The 20,787-nt window shown below is 44.5% G+C and overlaps 1 long non-coding RNA gene across 2 annotated transcripts; it reads right to left on the bottom strand.

Moving 5' to 3' along the window:
- Window positions 1-16,230: 16,230 nt before the first annotated feature.
- LOC123277097 (uncharacterized) lies at window positions 16,231-20,773 on the bottom strand. Of its 2 annotated transcripts, none has more exons than XR_011494586.1 (3): window positions 20,284-20,761; window positions 19,919-20,074; window positions 16,231-16,815 (listed from the first exon to the last, which is right to left on the bottom strand). It is a non-coding gene; the product is annotated as an uncharacterized lncRNA (long non-coding RNA). The 2 variants fall into 2 exon arrangements; XR_011494585.1 differs by lacking the exon at window positions 16,231-16,815 and adding an exon at window positions 18,816-19,123 and having other exon boundaries at window positions 20,284-20,773.
- Window positions 20,774-20,787: the final 14 nt, after the last annotated feature.

The raw sequence follows: 20,787 nt of genomic DNA, 5'->3' as shown, positions 1-20,787 counted from the left end.
CCTAGGGGATTTCAGTGACCTAATGACCTCTACTTCAACCTCTGAACTTCTCTTCAACCCTTGCTCCAAACGCAACAACCTGCACCCTGAAACTAGGAGTGGTCCCTACCCAGGCTGTCTGCACCATGCCCCATCAGCCTTGCTCTTGACCAGCCCTCTGTGCTCCTCCCTCCCTCCCAGGCACCCAGGTCAGTAAACAGTTAATGCACAGGTATTAGTTTTAATGTGTTACCCTCCGAGCGTAGCTTTGGAAAGTTTCACAAAAAAAGCAATGTGTAGTCCCAGAGAACACTACTTAAATGATGAGATTTCAAGCACATTGACCAGCTGCGTGGGAGATGCTTTTGGCTAAGGTGTGTAGGAAGCATTCAGGGATCTACCTGGCACTTTTCAAATTATGCCTCCCAGAAGCCCTGACTTGGCCGGCATTGAACAGCATTCCTATCTTGGCTGTCGTCAGCCTGAAGGCCTCTAAAATGCCACCTTCAAGCAGGATTGGGAATTGGCTAGTGTATTGAGGCCTGTGGCCAGGAGAGGGCTTGGGGTAGTTGATAAGATGTGTCAGATCTCCGGAGTCCTCGGTTTGGAGTGTGGCTTTCAGCTGCAGGAGGGTGCATATAGGACAGAGACCCAGGCAGGTTACCCTCACTGCCATGGCATGGATGACGTGGAGGCCAGAACCCAATGGGAGGGAGGGAGGACCTCTACCCCCAGTGGTGGGCCCAGCCACCTATAGTTGGAGACTTGGGAAAACACACTTCCCCTAGGGGTAGAGGCTGGAGAGGGGCCAGAGGGCCCAGTGCCATCCTGAGCACTTAGTGCAGACTCACCAGGAGCCAAGGTACCCGTGTATAAGTTCCTCTCCACCTTCTGTTTCCCGCTGACACATTTCCCTCAAAGCTCGAGAGCTGCCACTGCTTCTCTCTCCCTGGGAAACACCTGTAGACCCTGCTTGATGACCTACTGAAGCCAGACTCTCACCTTATTTCCCTTGCTGGATGTACTCAGATTTAACAGGATTTAGGGGAATTTCTAGTCAAAGATCAGAAAGATGCCCTTTACCCTTTCAGGCCTTGGATTATTCATAGCTTCTTTCAAGAAACATCTTTTATTATGGAAAACTTTCAGATACACACAAAAGTAGAGAAAACAGACTAATAATCCCCCATGTGCTCATCACGCAGCTTCAATAATTGTGGACTCATAGCCAGTCTTGTTCATTCCTGCCCAATTCCCCGTTTTCTGTACAGGTTCCTTTTGTAAGTTAGAGTGAAGGGTTCAGAAAGCCAAGGGGCAGACTTGGGTCAGGAGGATTTTGTGGCAAAGCTGCTTTCTCCCAAGGCAGCGTTAGGTAACAATGAAGAATTCCCCTCTTGCTTTCTTGGCCTCTGTGGGTGACATCCCTATTGAACCAATTCCAAGTATGAGCAACACTGGGTCCCTCTCTTAGGAGGGGACCAGAGGGCTTCCTCCACTGACAAGCTCCTTGGAGGGTCTGGCTACTCTCCTGTGCCAGGTGATGATTGATGGGGGTGTGCAGTGGCAGTTTGCAGCATTACACCAGGGGCCTCCTCTATAATCTGACAGAGCCCTTCCAGCAACAGAATTTCCATTCTGAGCCAGATTCAAACTCCACAGCATGTCTCCTGCTCTTACAGGAGTCTCCTAGGAATAGAGTCATTCGGGCCTTGAGGTCCATTGCTTTCCACCAACGAACAATCAAGAAGCTGATAGGAACCCCGTCCCCCCACCTCCAGGGAAAGTGGTGTCCAGGATCCCTGGTCTAATCTGTGCTGGAAGTGATAACTCTCCATGGATGAGAATTACATGCTCCCCATGTGCTCACCTGTCTGTTCTTTTCCCTGTAGCCCAGAGCCATGAAGTTCACACCTGGTGCTGGACCTGCTCACCCAGCATTCTTCACTCCTGCTGCTGCCGTTGTTAACAACAGCAATAATAAAAAGGGCTACTCTCCTACCCCTTACCTCACTGTGTGCCAGGCCCTGGGCTGAGTGCTTTACATATGTTAACTCATTTAATCCTCACAACGACCCTACGAAAGGGGTACCATTATGACCCAATTAACAACTGGTCTGCAGGACTGGGAGGGAGGAAGGACCAGAGGTGACAATGCAAGGGAAATCTCTGACCCTGACTCCCAGAGATGGATGCTCTCTACGCCCATGACCCACAGCTGATTGGGTGTCTGGGACCCGGGACCCCATTTAAAGTGAGATTTCACACCAGCATATCTCTGCCCAGTGTGCCAAGATCTGCCACCTGCTGTCACAGTGTGATACTGTGCAATAGATAATTAATATAGTCCCAGAGATGTTGTAACAATATGACTATAATCATCCTGTGTGTGCCCAGGCTTAATGGTTTGAGGCTGTGTGAGGTGGGGCAGGGGACACAAGCCTAAAATGCCAGACCTCCAGAGGCCAGTTTGGTTTGGCAGACATTGTTTATTAAAAGATTCTCCCGTGCCAAGTCTAAGGCCTAAAATGAGTAAGACAGCTGCATACCCTCCGGTGGCTGGGGATGGCCCACAAAGTGTGGTGGATACAAATAGACTTTCATATCATTCTTTCATGTATTTATACAACAAATATTTATTTTGAACCTACTATGTGCAGAGTACTGGGATAGGTCTTGGAGTCACAGAATAATAAAGCAAAGACCCCACCCCAAGAACCCCCTTCCATTGTCTCCAGTACAATTGTGAGTGGTCTAAAGAGGTGTTGCAGAAGCGTGAGTGGGGGTGGAGGGAAGGGACAACTGTTGTTTTGATCAGTTACATACTATTGATAATTATAACAACCAAATCCAAGAAAACAGTAACACTTAGAGCCTATAGGGAATAAGAAAAATATTAAGTATAAATTTACAAAGATACCCACCAGAAAGGCTAAAATGAAAGTGTCTGACAAGATCAAGTGTTGACGAAAATATAAAGCAACTGAAACTCTCAAACTCTGGGGGGAATGTAAGTTGGTAAAACCCTGTTGTAAAATTGGCGGTATCTACTAAAGCTGAGCGCATGCCAACCTAAGACCCAGCAGTTCCACCCCTGGATACATATACAACAGAAACAAGAGCTTATGTCTACCAAGACATGTGCAAGAATGTTCCTCACTGTGCTCTTCATAGTTGCCCCAAACTGGAATCCACCTAAATATCTCTCCACGGTAGAATGGATATATAAGTTGTGGTGTAGTCACACAGTAGAATACTAGTATACAGCAATGAGTATGAATGAAAATATTGCTACACGTAACAATGGATAAATCTCACAGACACGATGTTGAGCAAAAGAAGACGGTACACACAGAAGTGCTCACTGGATGGTTCTACTTGTAGAAAAATAGAGAAATAAGCAAAATTGATCTATGGTGTTGGGAGTCAGCATGGTTACTTTGGGAGGGATAGAGCCAGGAATGGGTGTTCTGGGGTGTGGCTCTACCTCCTGGTTTGGGTGTTGGTTTCATGAGTATTTCAGTTTGTATTCAGACTTCCTGCTGGAGATATGGAAATAAACCAAGATCATCCAAATGAGAACAAGCAGAGGCTGTTCATTCAGAGCTTGCAAGGGAGTCGGCCACCATCGCTTGCGTTTGGCAGGGAGGGACTCAAAGCAGGGAGGGAGTGGGAAAACTTTACGGTGAAAAAAGGAAGGGAGGCTCCAGGTGTGCTGTGATTGGAGGTTCTTTGCCTGGGATGCCGGAGGGGGCCTGACCAGAAGGGGGGCATCTTCCGTGATTGGTTGGAAGCATATTTGGCTTTCTCTGGTTGATCCTGAGTTGGAGAGAGGGAAGAGTGGTTGGGGATTGGGAAGAAGCTGGCACACCAAGTCCTGATCATGCTGGGCCCATTGCTGCAGAGGTGGTGGTTTGGCTTTCCAGGCTGGTTACTGCAGAGAGTTCTATTGTCATATATGGTCTGGCCACTGTCATTCGTATATTCAGTCTCTAGGAGGGAAGCGTATGGGCCTCCACTGCTGGAATGGGCTGAGGGTGGGCACATACACAGTTCTTCCACATCTCATCCCTCCCTGGGGTCAGTGGTGCCCCCCATCCCCCCAACGTGAGGCCAATGGCTAGAAGGCTCTGCTCCCAGTATTGCTTAGCTATCACACCCACCAAGGTTCTTTTTTTCTTTAAGGCCTGGCTTAAAGCCCAGCTCCTGTTCCAAGTCTTCTTTGATTGGACCCCTCTCACTTATTAGCCTTCCTAAATTTCCATGGTTTACCTCAACCTCTGCTGTGTAAATTCCCATCTCCTTCCTTGCATTTGAAAAACCTACACTGAATATTTTCCTTCCACTTACTCAGTGCTGTTTCTATAAAAGCAACAGCAACAAAACAAAAAATAACATGCCCCCAAACTCAGAACTTTTTGTTCAAGTAAAACATACATACTAAAAAGGGTACTCAGAGACAGGAGTGGGTGGGGGGCGGCCAGAGGGTGGAAGTCGGGAGAGAAGATGGGAGGGGGTGGGAAAGGGGAAGAAAGGGAGGAAGCCCTGGGTTCTAGTTCTGGGTCCACACAGCCAACTCCTGGTGTCCCTCACCCTCCTGGACCCGTAAACCATGAGGCTGGACCAGGTGATGTCAAATACTGCCTCCTCCGTAGCTTAGTCCCCCAGCCCTTGAGTGTCCTTGGCATTGATGGCTTCACCAGCTTCCTCCCCCTCCTGTGTGCTCCTCCCCCAGCCCCAGGTGCCATTGCCATACTATCTGAATCACTGATTTCCTAGCAATCAGATGCTGTCTTCTATTTAATCAATTCGCTTGTATTTAACATAAGAAGAAAGAAAAATCTTTTCATCATCACATGCAGCTGGAAATCGGCTTCTTGCACGAGGCCTATCCAAAGGAATTGGGAAAGAGAGAAGCTGGTAATCGTTGAAAGAATTGCTCTTTTTCCTACATGCTGTCACGATGTCCTTAGAATTATGAGTCCAAGGACACTTGTTTGCAGTCATTCTGCTATTATTACTTCTAGAACTTAAAATCCTTTACCATTTCCTTCGTTCAGCCCATAGTCATGAAGGTCCGAACCTAGTGAGGCTACTGCAGTGATGTAAACGGAGCTTTCAATCTGGGGGCTTGTTCGGACCTCTCCCCTTTTCCCTCCTGCTTCACTCTCAGGGCGGGTGGGGGAGAGGGGTAGGGGGTTCTACTCAGAGACAAGCTACGCAGCACTCAGAGCCTGGAGGAGGCTGTCACTTTCTAGGCTGGCTCTGTGGACTCCTTCCTTCCCACCCAGTCCAGGGGTGTCAATCTCCCCTCTGAATTTTCAACTTCCTTATAGTCTCGTCTCTTTAAAACATCTTTTAGGGGCCAGCCCAGGGGCTGAGTGCTTAAGTTCACGTACTCCGCTTCGCTGGCCCAGGGTTTTGGCTGGTTCAGATCCTGGGCGTGGACATATCACCGCTCATCAGGCCGTGCTGAGGCGGCGTCCCACATAGCAGAGCCAGAAGGACCAACAACTAGAATATACAACTATGTACTGGGCGGCTTTGGGGAGAAGAAAAAAAAAGATTGGCAACAGATGTTAGCTCAGGTGCCAATCTTTAAAAAAAAATCTTTTAATTATACAAGTAATACATGAATATGTGCTTGCTGTAAGACGTTAAAATACCAAACTATACAGTTATATAGGCCAGAGTTTCTCAAACTTCGGGATAGGTACAAATCCTCAGGAGATCTTGTTAAAGGCAGGTGCTGACTCACTGTCACTGCATTTCTAAGGAGCCCTTTTTGAGTAAAGACAAAGAGCAACAATTGAAAATGCCCTTCCCTCCCCTGCAATCCTGTTTTCTTTTTAGGGGGTTTGATAAACATCATTCCTTGCCTTTCTCTATGCACTTCTGTGCCATTTGGTAGCCCTGACTTAATCCCATCCTTGACTTTGGGGCTGGGGACACTCTGAGGTCCTGTTCATAGCAGTGAGTGCAGGGCCTTCTGGCCTCCAGCCTCCTCTACAGGTCCCTGTAGCGCCACACAGACGATTGTTACCAAGCTTAGTAAGTCTTTGCTGAATTGAATTTAGTTATGCAACAATCCAAACAATTTGGTCATTGTTTCAGTTGGTTGAGGACTCTCTGGTTCTGGATTTTTTCCCACCATGTGCAGGATTAGCCACCCTAATCACTGATGAAATGGAGAACGGGGCAAAGCCAGAGCCCCACACAATGCTACTCAAGACCATTGGCCAACTGACCTTGTCATTAGTCAATTAATCAGCACTCTACTCTCCCTACAGTCATCTAATAGGTAAGAGTATACACAAAACAACCCCCGTGGAGGTGTATCTGTTAACTAATGCTGCACAAGAAATGATGTCAAAACTTAATAGCTTAAAACAACACATTTAGTATCTCAGTTCCTGTGGGTTAAGATTTCAGGTGCAGGTTCGCTGGGTCCTCCAACTCAGGGTCTCTCTCAAGGCTGCAATCAAGGTGCCAGCAGGGCTGATGCCATCTCGAGGCTAAATCTGGGGAGGATTCACTTCCAAGCTCACTCATGTGGTTGTTGCGGGATTCAGTTCCTCACTGAACTGTTGCTTTGAGGACCTCACTTCCTTGATGGCTGTTGGCCAGATGTTGCCCTTAGTTCTTCCACATGGACTTCTCCATAGGGTAGCACACAACATGGCAGCTTGCTTCATTAGAGTAAGCAAGAGAAAAGAACTAGAGGGAGTGTGAGAGCAAAACAGAAGTCACAGTCTTTTGTAACTTATGTTGGAAGTGACATCCCACCATTTTTGTAAATTGCACTCAAAGGGCAATTTACCAGGAAGTGGGGATCATTGGGAGCATCATCTTAGAAGTTTTATACCACGAGAATTGACTTTGGCTCTGTCCTGCAAAATGACATACATATTTATCTTTGACCTAGCAATCTCATTTCTAGAAATCTAAGCCAAAGATACTTTGCAAAAATAAACAAAGATGTATGTACAAGGCTGTTCATTATGTCACACTTTGTAAATAGCAAAAGACTGGAAATGAGCCAGGTGTCCGTCAACGGGACACTGTCTGAACAAACCATGGTATCTCCACCTTGGAGTGCTAGGCAGCTGTAAAAAGGAATGAGGAATTTTCTTATACTGCTATGGAGTGAACTCCATGATGTTTTGCTAAATGAAAAAAGAGCAAAATGGGGAATTGTATACAGCTTGTTTTAATAAAGACCAAATAAAGGTTTTGTTTAAGAGTTGAGGGTTGGTGGAGGAGGGGACTCTTGGAAGCTTGGGCCTGGTCTCCTCTGGACTTCGCCCCATGCAGCTTTCCCCTTGGCCGATTTTGCTCTGTGTCCTTCCCCTGTAATAAGTCTTAGCCATGAGTAACACTAAACCAAAAAAATTACTACTAAAACAACAAAAAAAGAGGAGTCAGCCCTGTGGCTGAGTGGTTAAGTTGGCACTCTCTTCTTCAGTGGCTGGGGGTTTGCCAGTTCAGATCCTGGCTGCAGACCTAAGCACTGCTCATCAAGCCATGCTGTGGAGGCATCCCACATAGAAGAGCTGGAGTGACTCGCAACTAGGTTATAGCTATGTGCTGGGGCTTTGGGGAGAAAAAAGCAAAAAAAGAAGAGGAAGATTGGCAACAGATGTTAGCTCAGGGGCAACCTTCCTCAAAAATAAAAAATCATAGGCTTTAAAAAAAAGTTGAGTGGCTGGCCTGGTGGTGCAGTGGTTAAGTGTGCATGTTCCGCTTTGGCGGCCCGGGGTTCACCAGTTTGGATCCTGGGTGTGGACATGGCACTGCTTGCCAAGCCATGCTGTGGTAGGTGTTCCACATATAAAGTAGAGGAAGATGGGCATGGATGTGAGCTCAGGGCCAGTCTTCCTCAGCAAAAAGAGGACGATTGGTGGCAGCCGTTAACTCAGGGTTAATCTTCCTCAAAAAAAAAAAAAGTTGAGATGGGAATTTCTTGTCTATTTTTACAGAAAGGTAAACCAGAAACCAAGTTAAAAAATGGTTATCATGGCGGGGGAGAGGAGGGAACAGAGGGAAGGGTTCAAGGTTAGAACTTAGACTTCTCTGACTATACCTCGTTTTGGAACTATGTTACTATTTTACATAATTATATAAAAAAATTAAATTTAAAAAATTTAAATCTCTAAAAACTGAATCAAAATGGAAACAAAATGGACTTGTGTATCAAGCTGATGGCTGAACTACACAGAGAGTAATTATTCCAAATGACTTTAAAGCACAACAATTTTATTTTTCACCCTAGTGCAATGCGCCCTAAGGACAAAAAGAACTGCAAAGAAATCTGAAACAGCATTTAGTGATCACATTGTTGGTAATAATATTGATATTTTTGTTCAGAAACTATTATCTATGGATTTAATGACGATGAATAAGTGAAAAGCAGTAAGATATTGAGGTACGAGGAAGCCATTTAGTTTAAAACTAATTCAGCCTGACCTTGTTTTTCCAGAAAGGCCTGACTGTGCCTGTCGAGCCTGCATTGTACATCTGCTTTAAACATTTACGATGTCCCAAAGCTAAGAATGATGCCTGCAAAGATAGGGATGTATACCTCCCTCTACATCAGCATTTCTTTAAAGATAAGCATTTCTTCCCAGAAACTAAGGATTAAGTACTGACCTACTCTGCTCATCTTGCGAACACTGACCTGCTGTGCTAGCAAAACATCTTGTGACTAGTAAAAGAGAGATTCCTGTCATATTTGATGGATGTTCCTTGTTCCAAGATGATATGTAACCACACTGTACATCCCACTTCTTTGAAGAGCCTCCTTCCTTGGTGGAGGCATTCCCCTGAGCTGTAGTCCTCAAGACTGGCTTATATAATACACTCACCTCAATTTTCATTTATAGATTTATGATTTATGATTTGATTTATGGATTATTTGCATCGACAATGATAAAGCAAATAAGTTCTGAATGTTAAGAACTTAGATTTTCAGGGTAAGATAAAATAAATATAAACCCAAAGAAATTAAGTAAAAACTCTGTAACCTTAAAAATGAATGGAAAATATTAGTATAAATTCATATTTTTCTCCTTAAACATGCATTTTCTAACTCTATTCACCAAAAGGGCCTAGAAACAACGAACAACCCAGTAGCAATGAGCACTCCCAGTGTCCAAATTGTAGCCTTTAAATACCATTTCCCGCTGAAAGGAACAATTACTCCTCAGAGAAATGGCCGATTCAAGATCGGGGCAGGAAATTTGCAGACTTGAGGCTGGACCCTCTTGTCATACTAGAGAACAAGGAAGCTATTTAAGACTACTGGAGTCATGTTTAAATGACTAAGGAGTCAATCTGAAGGGCTTCCATTGGCTGAATGTGGGACAATTTGAACATCAAAAAGAAGAGTGACTCCAATGGATTGAAATTCATCCAATGCGTTTTAAAAATGCATGAGTTCATAATAATACTAAAAAGAAAATAATTCATTAGTTGCCTCTAGAGGTTGCTAGGAAACCAGTTCTTCTGAAAATTGGTCGATAAAGAGAGACAATCAATCTTACCTTTTCTATACCAGCTGTGCTTCAGGATACCAAAGAGTTGATGAGGGAAGGTTCTTCTTTATAAGAGAATTCCAGTTAAGTGCAGAAGAGACAGTAGAATTAGAATGTCACAATTTTGTAGCCCCTAATAATTTATATTTCACCAGTAGGCAACATCACCAACAGTTGCTAAAACCGGTCGGTGAAAAGCTGATGGAGAACTTTGTAACGTATGGACCCTCAACCAACTGACCCATCTTAACATCTCAAAAAGAGATAATAATGCAAATAAGTAGTTAATGTTATGAACTAGGATTTTCTTGTTCTCCTGATGAGACAACTAGGAAGTAAATAGCACCACCTATGAAGAATGCTTTTAAAGAAAGCAAACTTGAATCCAATCAGGGCTTTGGCTCTGTCTAATTACAAGAACTATAGGGGGAGAGAAGAACGGGTTAAACTCAAGGATGCAGTCGTCAACATCTTGAATGTGGAAAATTCTTCAGGACAAATAACCAGGTTTCTTCAATAAATAAATTACAAGGAAAAATAGATGGAGGGGAAGCCTATAGGTTAAAAAAGATTTGAGAGACAAAGCAATCAAATGCAATATGTTCACATTGTTTGGAAACTAATCTGAGCCAAACTATTGTGAAAAAAACAAGGTTGAGGGCCGGCCCTGTGGCTGAGTTGTTGAATTTGTGCACTCTGCTTCGGCAGCCCAGGATTTCACTGGTTCGGATCCTGGGTGCAGACACAGCACCACTCATCAAGCCATGCTGAGGCAGTGTCCCACATAGAAGAACTAGAAGGACCTACAACTAGAATATACAACTATGTACTGGGGGGCTTTGGGGAGAAGAAAAAAAAGATTGGCAACAGATGTTAGCTCAGGTACCAATCTTTAAAAAAATACAAAACAAGGCTGGCAATCAGGCAAATTTAAACACTGACAAGTAGTTAATGATATTAGGAAGTTTTTACTAATTTTTAAACTGTTATAATAGTTCTGTGAGAGTCTTAAAGAAAAAGAGTCCTCATCTTTTAGAGGTACATCCAAAGTATTTATAATGAAGTGGTATGTCTGGGATTTACTTCAAAGTAATCCACTGAGGCATGGATCAAACAAGACGAAATGAGAAAGACTATGAATTGAATATTGTTGAAGTTGGGTGATGGGGCTGGCCTGGTGGTGCAGCGGTTGAGTGCACACATTCTGCTTCACCGGCCTGGGGTTCACTGGTTCAGATCCCGGGTGAGGACATGGCACCGCTTGGCAAGCCATGCTGTGGTAGGCGTCCCACATATAAAGTAGAGGCAGATGGGCATGGATGTTAGCTCAGGGCCAGTCTTCCTCAGCAAAAAGAGGAGGATTGGCAGCAGATGTTAGCTCATGGCTAATCTTCCTCAAAAAAAAAAAAAAGTTAGGTGAGCAGAAGGTGAGGGTTCGGGATACTTGACTTTTGTACGTTTTTGAAGTTTTCCATTATAAAAGGTTAGAAAGCCCACATTTTTCTTCTCTCTCCTGATAGCATGAGACTTCCCTAAGTGCCTTGCTGAAACCACAGAGCCATGGCACCCACATCATTTCTCTGAGTTACCAGCTAGTAACTGCATCAGTGAAGGAACAACAATAGCTGACATTTGTTAAACATTTACTGTGTGCCAGAAACAATGCTAATGGCTCTACATAATTAATTTTCCCCCAAAGGCCATTTTTTCAGTTTTTAATCTTTTTTTTTTGTGTGTGTGTGTGTGAGGAAGATTGGCCCTGAGCTAATATCTGTTGCCAATCTTCCCTTTTTTTTTTTCTCCCCAAAGCCCCGGTACATAGTTGTATATCCTAGTTGCAAGTCATTCCAGTTCTTCTATGTGGGATGCCACCACAGGATGGCTTGATGAGCAGTGTGTAGGCACATGCCCAGGATCCGACCTGGCAAACCCCAGGCTGCTGAAGCAGAGTGTGTGGACTTAAACACTCAGTCACAGGGCCGGCCTAGTCTTTATCTTTCTAGTAAAACATACAATATATATGTTTATATTTTTCCCTTTTTTCAGTTAAAATATTGTGGGAATCACTCCATAGTATGTAAAGATATCACGAGTTCATTTTGATGACTGCGTAGTGTTCCATTATGTTGACCTGTCATAGCTTATTCAACTGAGGTTTAGCTAGGTTAAGTAGCTTGCCCCAAATCACTCAGCTGCCGCAGCCAGGATTAGAACCAAGGTTCGCCTGAGTCCACAACCTGTATTCTAAACTAGTGCTTCCCCAACTTTAATGCATATATGAATCACCTGGGGCTCTTGCTAAAAATGCAGACAAGGTGGGTCTGGGGTGGAGCCTGAGAGTCTCCCTTTCTTACAAACCACTAATTATGCCAAAGCAAGGCCGGCCTGGAACACTGCATCGCGAGCTTGACTGCACATTGGAATCACCTGGGGAGTGTTAAACACTTCTGACGCCTGGGTCCCAGGCCCAGAGATGCCAACTTCACTTGTCTGGGATGTAGCCTGGCTATCTTTTTTTCCTGAAATCTCCCCAGGTGGTTCCCGGGTGCAGCCTAAGTTGAGAACTACTGTCCCAGAAGGCCGCCTGTTCTGAGGAATTCTTCCATCATCGCTAAGCTGCTCTTTATTAAGCTGGCTCGCCGGCAGGAGTTGATTGGTATCAGGTGACTTCTAAGTTAGAGCAGCCTGGTGCCGTGTTACAGCCCTGCTTCAATTACCTTACCTGGAGTAAGTACTATTTTTACATCTGATGACCCACTGTGTGCCATCGCCTATCTACTGGGCTGGATGCGCGTATACAAAGACAATAAAGCCAGAACTTCTCTCAAGGTGTTTACAACCTGCTGTTTTTCTCCTTGAGGTAAGCCCTAGAAACAGTAAGAAGACAGTATTGAGGTTTATAGGCCCAAAGCACCACACCCCTTTCTATTTTTCTGAGAGAGAGAGACAGGAGTCAGATAGTGATCAAAATACCATCTTTTTAAACTTCTGAAGCTGGTTGGAGAATGTGGTTTTAGGTCTACGGCTGAGTGCTCAAGCCTTGAATTTGACAGTCTTCTCCACCTGTTCACAGTTGTTCTGGATACTTCAGGCCTTGCCCTGACCCCCACCAGGGTGGGCCTCTTACCAGATGGCAGCTAGCAGACCAGAAAGCACACACCCCACAAGCCCCTGACACCCGCAGGGGAGGGAGCTAGGGCCCAGCCAAGCATGCCAGTGCCTTCTTTCAAATCTACCAATCGGACAGTACAGTCCTTCTCCTCCGGGGAGGGAAGTAGCCACACCTGTACCACACAGGCAGCTGTCTTCTCTGGCCGTGCTTCAGGCCAGCCCCAGTGTCATGTGATAGTTGGGCATGTGACAGGAGCTCACCGGCTCCGCGGGTCTGTCAGGTTAATGTGTTAGCTTCCCAGAACCCAGCCGCTCCAACTTTTGCAGTCTCCAGGAGGGTTAGGTCACTATGAACAGCTCATCCTTCAGTACAGATAGGTGGTTTTTTGAAAATTTTTTTATTTTTCAGATAGGTGTTTTAGAAGACATTTTTACAAATTATTAGATTCCTTGGGGTTTATAGTTAAGGCTTCTTTCACTCATTTGGAGAACTTTGATTTCAAATTCAAGATATTTCAGGTAGAGGCCAATTTGGTTTTTCTTCTATTGAGACACTCAATCAGAAATATTAAGAGCACTGTGCTAGGCCCTCTGGGCATAGTGGCAAAGCAATGATGCAGGGTCCCTGTCTCATAGAATTGTAGTTGGTGGAGAGATGGGTGTGAAATGAGAAAATAAAGCATATAGTGAAAAAGCGTTTTAAGTTCCTTGAAGGGAACTATGATGAAGAACAAATGAGGGAAAGTTTCTTATAAACATTTACCATATGACCCATTCCCAGGGATGACATCACGTGTCCACAGAAAGACTCGTACACAAATTTCATAGCAGTTTTATTCACAATAGCCAACTGGAAACAACCCCAATGTCCACAAGCTGATGAATGTATAAACAAAGTAAGGTATTTTCATACAATGGAGTACTACTCAGCAATGAAAATGCACAGACTACTGATACACCAACAACATGGATGAATTTCAGAGACATGATGCAGAGAAAAAGAAGCCAGACTCAAAAGAGTATATACTGAATGATTCCATGTATGTAAAACCCTACAGAAGGCAAATATAACCTATAGAGATAGAAGCCAGATGAGTGGCTGCCTGGGACCAGGGGTGGGGGATGCTGCAGAGGGGCCCAAGGGAAACTTTGGGGTGATAGAAAAGTTGTTGATTGTGGTGATGGTGGTTACACTCACCGGAACTCATCAAACTATTCACTTAAATGATGCAGTTTGTTATGTAAAGTAAATTATACCGCAGTAAAGTTGGTTAAAAGCAAGTGGAGTAGAGAGAAAGGAAATGAAAAAAACAAAGGGGGAATGCACAGGAGGGAAAGCCACACGTATTCGGAGAGGGCAGTGTTGAGAGATTCTCTGAGAGAGAGTATTTAAGCTGAGACCTGTGCAAGAAAAGGGCCAGAGGAGTGACGGGTGTAGATGGGTGGGCCGGGGTTGTGGAAGGAGTGCTCCAGGCAAGAGGAATAGCAGATACAAAGGCTTCCGGGTAGGGAAGAGTAAAGGAAAACTGCTTTTGCTGTGATAATTAATTGGATGAAGAAGATTGGCTGGGAGATGTTTGGCCTACTTAAAGTAGCAAAACATCTTTGAAGAATTTGAATAGCACCCCTCTAATCTGCAAAGATAGTGACTAATAACTAAGAAGCCTCATTTATTCATTGGTACAGGTCTCATAATGACCTCTTTATAAGCCATTCATTTAAGTCAATGTATGAGGGGACTTGAGAGTAATACAAATAGTATTTCATTAAAATGACAAATTTCACTCTCATTAATGTAGACTGGCGTTTGCTTTCAGTGAATATGATCAGTGACAGGGATCCTGAAAGGAGAGCACAATAAAGCTCTGCAGAAGCCTCCATCTGCCAAAATAAGGTAGACAATTTTTCCTTTGTGCATGCTAGCCTCTTTAGTTGCCTGAAATTTGAGGATCCTTAAGAAATGGGCTCTGAGCCCTTATGGCAGGAAAGTCATAATTCAGGATATTGGGTCATGGGGGAGGATAGGATAAACAGCCTTGATAATGAGGGCTTGGTCTCCATCTTTATTGTCTTAAGACATTGGTTTCAATTAACAGAAGACAATGTAAACTAGATTAGGAAAAAAAGAAGGTAGGAGGAGACTCAGGAAATGTACTTTAATGTCACAGGAAGGAATCCAAAGACAGGAATGTTTAACCCAGGGAAGAATGCAAACAGCAGGACTGGGAGAGCTGGAAAAGCACTGTTTTTCTGTTTGGCTCTGTGTATTTGTTCCTTCTTGGGTCGCTCTGCAGACCTGCTTTCTCTGCTCCTCTGCCTGCATGGGAGATGCAGCATCACGCTTCGAGAAGGGAGTCCTATTCCAAGGTGGTGTGGTTAGGAAGTACAAACATGGCTGTTGGGGCCTAATCTAGAGGGTATCGGGGGTTTCTTGAAGAAGATGGAATGGTTGTGTGCTGGGCAGATACCAAACATTGTCTACTACAAAGATGTTAATATTTTAAAGAATCCCAAAGTTGCTATCACCACTGTAATCATTTATCTGTTAACCCATTGTGTGTGTGCGTTACTCTGTGAAAGGCACTGTGGGGGATACGAAGATGCAAACTCATCCTAATAGCTCTCATAATCTAGTTGGAATTATAAAATATGTACACCAAGAATTTTAAGACAAGGAAGTCTGTGATCAGTGCCATTAAGAGTGAGATATTATAAAAGATCAGAAGGTTCATAGCTAACTGTGGTAATTAAGGAAGACCTTGAGGAGGAGGTATCATTTCGGCTAAGCCATGAAAGTTGGGTTGGATCAGCAGATGTGGAGGGAAGGAATTTCATGTAGGATGAGCCAAGGCTTAGAGCTGGATAAGAGTAAAGTCTATCTGGAGAACTGTGAGATTTATTTTGCTAGAACATGTTATGCAAGCATACGAGACGTAATGAGGAAAAGTGGAAAGATGCCAAATGGTGGGGCTCCTTCAACGTTATGTTGTTTGGATTTTATTCTGTAGGTAAAGAAACCACCAAAACCTTTCAAACAGAGATTATAAACAGAACAATGGTTCTGGGACCAGTGGGCCTGGAGAGAAGAGAAACTAGAAGCAGAACAAACATTTAGGAGGCAATTGAAATAAATTACTGATTACAGCTTCTTTGTTTTGATAGCCACTAGACACTCATGGCTATTGACCACTTTTAATGTGACTAGTGTCACATGTTAAAATGATAATATTTGGGATATACTGGATTAAATAAAATATTAAAATTAATTTAACCTGTTTCTTTTCACTTTTTATAATGTGGCTACTAGTAATTCTAAATTACACACATTGTTTGCCTTATATTTCTATTGAACACTGCTGGATTCAAGGAAAGAGTCAAATGAGAGGGAAGAATCAAGCTGCTCAGGGTAACAGAAATGGCAGTACCAATAGGAGAAAGAGGGAAAGTGGAGCTGTTTAAGAGAAAAGAGGACAAGCATGTTTTCAGAAAACAGATGCTCTAACAAACAGGTTTATTTGGGAGTGAAAATAATCCTAGCTATCAAGCTTTCAAAATGGAGAGAACTGGATTTTCATTGCCTTTACTATAAGAGAGATGCAAGTGATTTTTATATCCAAAGATGAGTTTATTTTTCTAAAGATTGGCACCTGAGCTAACAACTCTTGCCAATCTTTTTTTTTTTTTTTCCTGCTTCTTTTCCCCTCAAATCCCCCCAGTACATAGTTGTACATTTTTTAGTTGTGGGTCCTTCTAGTTGTGGCATGTGGGATGCCACCTCAGTGTGGCCTGACAAGCGATGCCATGTCCGCGCCCAGGATCTGAACTGGTGAAACCCTGGGCCACTGAAGCGGAGCACGCAAACTTAACCACTTGGCCATGGGGCCAGCCCCCAGAGATGAGTTTTTTTTTTTAAAGATTGGCACCTGAGCTAACAACTGTTGCCAATCTTCTTTTTTTTTTGCTTTTTCTCCCCAAGTTCCCCCAGTATGTACTTGTATATTTTAGCTGTGGGTCCTTCCAGCTGTGGCATGTGGGATGCTGCCTCAACGTGGCCTAATGAGCGGTGCCATGTCTGCGCCCGGGATGGGAACCAGTGAAACTCCAGGCTGCCGAAGTGGAGCGCATGAACTTAACCACTCTGCCATGGGGCCAGCCTCAGATATGAGTTTCTTAACGTGTGTCTGAGGAAGAAATTCTGTGAAAAAAGTGTTCCATGGTCAATTACGTTTGGAAGAAAGCTACATACCCCAGCCTCTGCTTGGAGATTCATCATGCCCTTCAGCATATTAAAAGCTTTAAGTTGCACTTAACTATACCTCATATTTCCCAAACTTATCTGAGCACAGATTGCTTTTCTAACAACTATTAAAGTGCTAAACTATTACTAGAAATTAGGGCTATTTAGTCAAAGATAAGATAGGACTTCAGTTTGGAAACCAAGAGAAATTTTCAACCCTTCAATACTTAGGAAGGGATAGATCTTCAAATCTAGGAAACTCTTTGTTCTAAACTCATTATATTTTGTCTTGAAGTTTCCTTCTCTATTCTCCTGAACCAAGTTGAGCCTTATTTGTAAAAGCAGGCAATACTTTCATATTAATTGTGAGTTCTAGCAGGGCCACCAGAACGCCACATGCTAGTTATGCTGTGTGTCCATGCCCATGTAACACACAGCTCTATCCCTCTTCAGTAGTGGACTCTGGGCCCAGGGCCAGGCCTTAGAAGAATGTCTAGGGGCTTAAGAATTTCATGTTCTTCACATCTCTGTCCTTTGGGAGAGACAGTAGACAGGGTCTTCCCAAATTTCCCAGCCATTATACTCTGCAAAAAAGGCCTTGTGCTTAAAAGGGGCCTGATCTATACTTTTCATTTTCCTGGCACCAATGGAGCCTAATGAAAGGAGAAAGAACTTGGCCTGTAAACCTCTGTGGCCTAGCACACTTGTGATCATATTTTAATTTTTACCCCCCAGTGATGCTCTACTTTAGCTGCAAGAAAACTCAATCGAAACTCAGAGAGGGTCTGTCCCTTGTTCTTAGAAAGTACTAAGAAATGAGGACGTGAAATCATTGGGGGCCAGAGGGCAGACTGTGGGCTCCAAGCTGGCCTCCAGTGGTTCTCTTCCTCTGGTATTCTTGTCCTTGTGTAGTACCAACCAAGTTAAATAGTGCTGATCTGTATAGTAACAGGATATTGCAGAAATGATGGAGTATGACTTTTCAGGCTAGATCTTAAAAGATATTGTGACTTCTGCCTTTTCTCTTGGATCACTAGCTCTGGGAGAAGCCAGGTGCCATGTTGTGAGGACACTGGAGCACCCCTAAGGAGGCCTGTGTTGTGGGAACTGAGGCCTCCTGCCATCAGCCAGCACCCACTTGCCAGCCATGTGAATAAACTATCTTGGAAGTGGATCCTCCAGCCCATTATGTCCTCAAATGACAGCAAATTCATGAACGACTGTGAGCCAGAACCACCCAGCTAAGTCACTACCAAATTCTTGACCCACAGAAACTGAGATAATACATAATATTTATTATTGTTTTAAGCTACTAGGTTTTGGGGGCATTTTTTACCTAACAATAGGCAACTAATATGGTAGATGTGTTTTGTACAATGCTTTGTTACTGAAATGGCTCTAGATTTGCAAGTCACTACTTCAGAATTCGGTTAGTTCCTCTGAAGTACTATCCTTACCATGAGCCCTGTGCTTATCATCTGGTGCGTACACCAGAAAACTGGCTTCTCCCCAAGGGTAAATAAGTGAGAGAAGCGATAAAGAACTTAGTAACGCTTTCTCTATAAACTATTATAATAACGACGGAGAAAGGAAACCTTCTAATTGCTACTTTCATTTTGCTTTTTGAAAAAAAACCTAAGCTTAATCATGGTTTTACTTTGCTCTAAGGCAAATCTTCAATTTCTCCTTTTTTAAAAAGCAAGTTTTAAGTGAATATACATAGAAATGTGCACAAATCAAGTGAACATGCTGATGAACTATGACAAAATGAACACACCCATGTAACCATCACCCAGATCAAAGACAATGAACATTATCAGCCTTCTAGAAGCCCATCTGGTGCCGTCTCATCACTACTCTCTCCCTCTTCCTCAAAACCAGCATCCTATCTTCTAGCATCATTTATTAATGTTAAACTTCATATAAGTGGAATCATACAGCATGTATTCTTTTGTGTCTGGTTTCTCTTGCTCAATTTATTTGCACTTTTGATTTAGGATTATAAACATCGTGTCTAATTGCCTCACTTGTTATTTTGGATAAACTTGAATGATAGCCACAGACCATCAGCAAGTTCACACTAGAAAGTGAACACACATAAATGTATTTAAGAGGAGAAAAAGCCTTCCAATAATTTACTGGAATTTCACTGAATCTGTGCCTTTTGGTTATCATAAAGCAGAAAGGAGTTCAACCTCTCAAGAATCCAGGCTCTGTCATTTTTCAAGCTGTGTGCTTCTGGATAAGTTGCCTCACCATCCAAATGCTGTTAGGAGGATTAAATGATGTGTAAACACACTCTGTACATTGTAAAAAAAAATGCTACATGTATTTCAGGTTTTTTTTTTTTGAGGCAGATTAGCCCTGAGCTAACATCTGCTGCCAATCCTCCTCTTTTTGCTGAGGAAGACTGGCCCTGAGCTAACATCCGTGCCCATCTTCCTCCACTTTGTATGTGGGACGCCTGCCACAGCATGGCTTGTCAAGAGGCACCATGTCCTCACCTGGGATGCAAACCGGTGAACCCTGAGCCGCCAAAGCGGAAGATGTGAACCTAACTGCAGCGCCACTGGGCTGGCCCCTCAGGTGTTGTTTTGATGTTGGGGTTCACCTTGGCAACCTCAGGTTTGGATGATTCTTGATTCTTCAGGACCTTCTATCAGAGCTCAGAGACTTGGATAGAAAGTCTCTCAGGTCAAGGAAGATCATTTATTTTGGGGGTGGGGGGGGCAGAAAGGCAGGCAGTGCTGGGCACTGAGATACTGGACTAGCTATGTGTTCTTGGTTCTTGCAGGATCCATCTGGGGTGGCTCCCTGCAGAAGCTGGAATTTCCATAGTTGGGAAGTAGGGTTTCCAGAGTTATTCCTAGTGAGGTGAGCTAGTTTGGAGTGAGCATGGTAATTCTCTTCAACGAGCAAGAGAGCAGCTCATCATTCTTGTTCGCCTGCTACTAGCAATCATTACGGAAAAGGTGAAGAAAATAAGGGCTATCACCCAAGGGACATTACACTCTCCCAGGGGAGGCACTTATGAAATAATTAGCGAGCAAGATAAACTCACAATCCCATTACACCTGACGGAGTGAGGGGGTGCTTTGGGGGTACAGAGCGGGGCGAGATCATTCCAGGCTTCGGTATCCTCCGGGAGAAGGATGCTTGGAAGGGCCTTTGGCAAGTGTGAGAAACGTCTCAGGGCTAGGGGTGACCATCTTCTCACCTTAAAAAAGAAGGGAATTAAGATGGTTACAAAAAAAACCAAAAATCCCCAACAACCCAGGCTCCAAGGCGGCCACCGAATCCTTCTATGTCCCCCAGTGCACCACAGAGAAAGGGGGGTCCAGACTCTCCTTCAAAAGCCAGCCCTACTTCCCGACTCCCACACCCCCTCCTTCTCCACAGGAGGGTGGCGAAGGATTTATAACCCACCTCTTTCTTCCAGTTGCCATGGAGACCAACCCAAGGCCTTTTATTCCTTCTGGTACCGGGAACATTTCTCCAACGCAGGCGGAATGGAGGGGGCTTAGACCAAACACGGCAGTGGCAGTGCCGGGGGAGGGGGCGGTGGTCAAAAATAGCGCGGGGGGCTGGCGGCCTCGACGGCAGCGGAGGAACCGGGCCGAGGGACAAAGGCTAAGGTCAGCCGCAGTTCAAGACCATCTGTCTGCCAACGACTGGCGGCCGGACGCTGCGAGGGCACTGCTGGCCTGGAGGAGGGCGCGAGCCGGGAGAGGATGGGACGCAGCAGGGGGACGACACTCGGGCGCGCGGAGGCGTCCCGGGAGAGTTCTGGGGCCCGAGGCTCCGGCCTGTCCATCCGGGCAGGCGGATGTGGAGGGAGATGGGGACACGGCCCTTCCACCCACGCGTCCATTGGGCGGCGCCGCCATCACTCTCTGGCCAGAACACCGCCTTCTCCTCCGCCGAGCACGG

This window comes from Equus asinus, chromosome 15, assembly GCF_041296235.1.
Source record: "Equus asinus isolate D_3611 breed Donkey chromosome 15, EquAss-T2T_v2, whole genome shotgun sequence".
Lineage (NCBI taxonomy): Eukaryota > Metazoa > Chordata > Mammalia > Perissodactyla > Equidae > Equus > Equus asinus.
The sequence above is the reverse complement of the archived record's forward strand: the minus strand, read 5'-3'. Positions and strand labels throughout refer to the sequence as shown.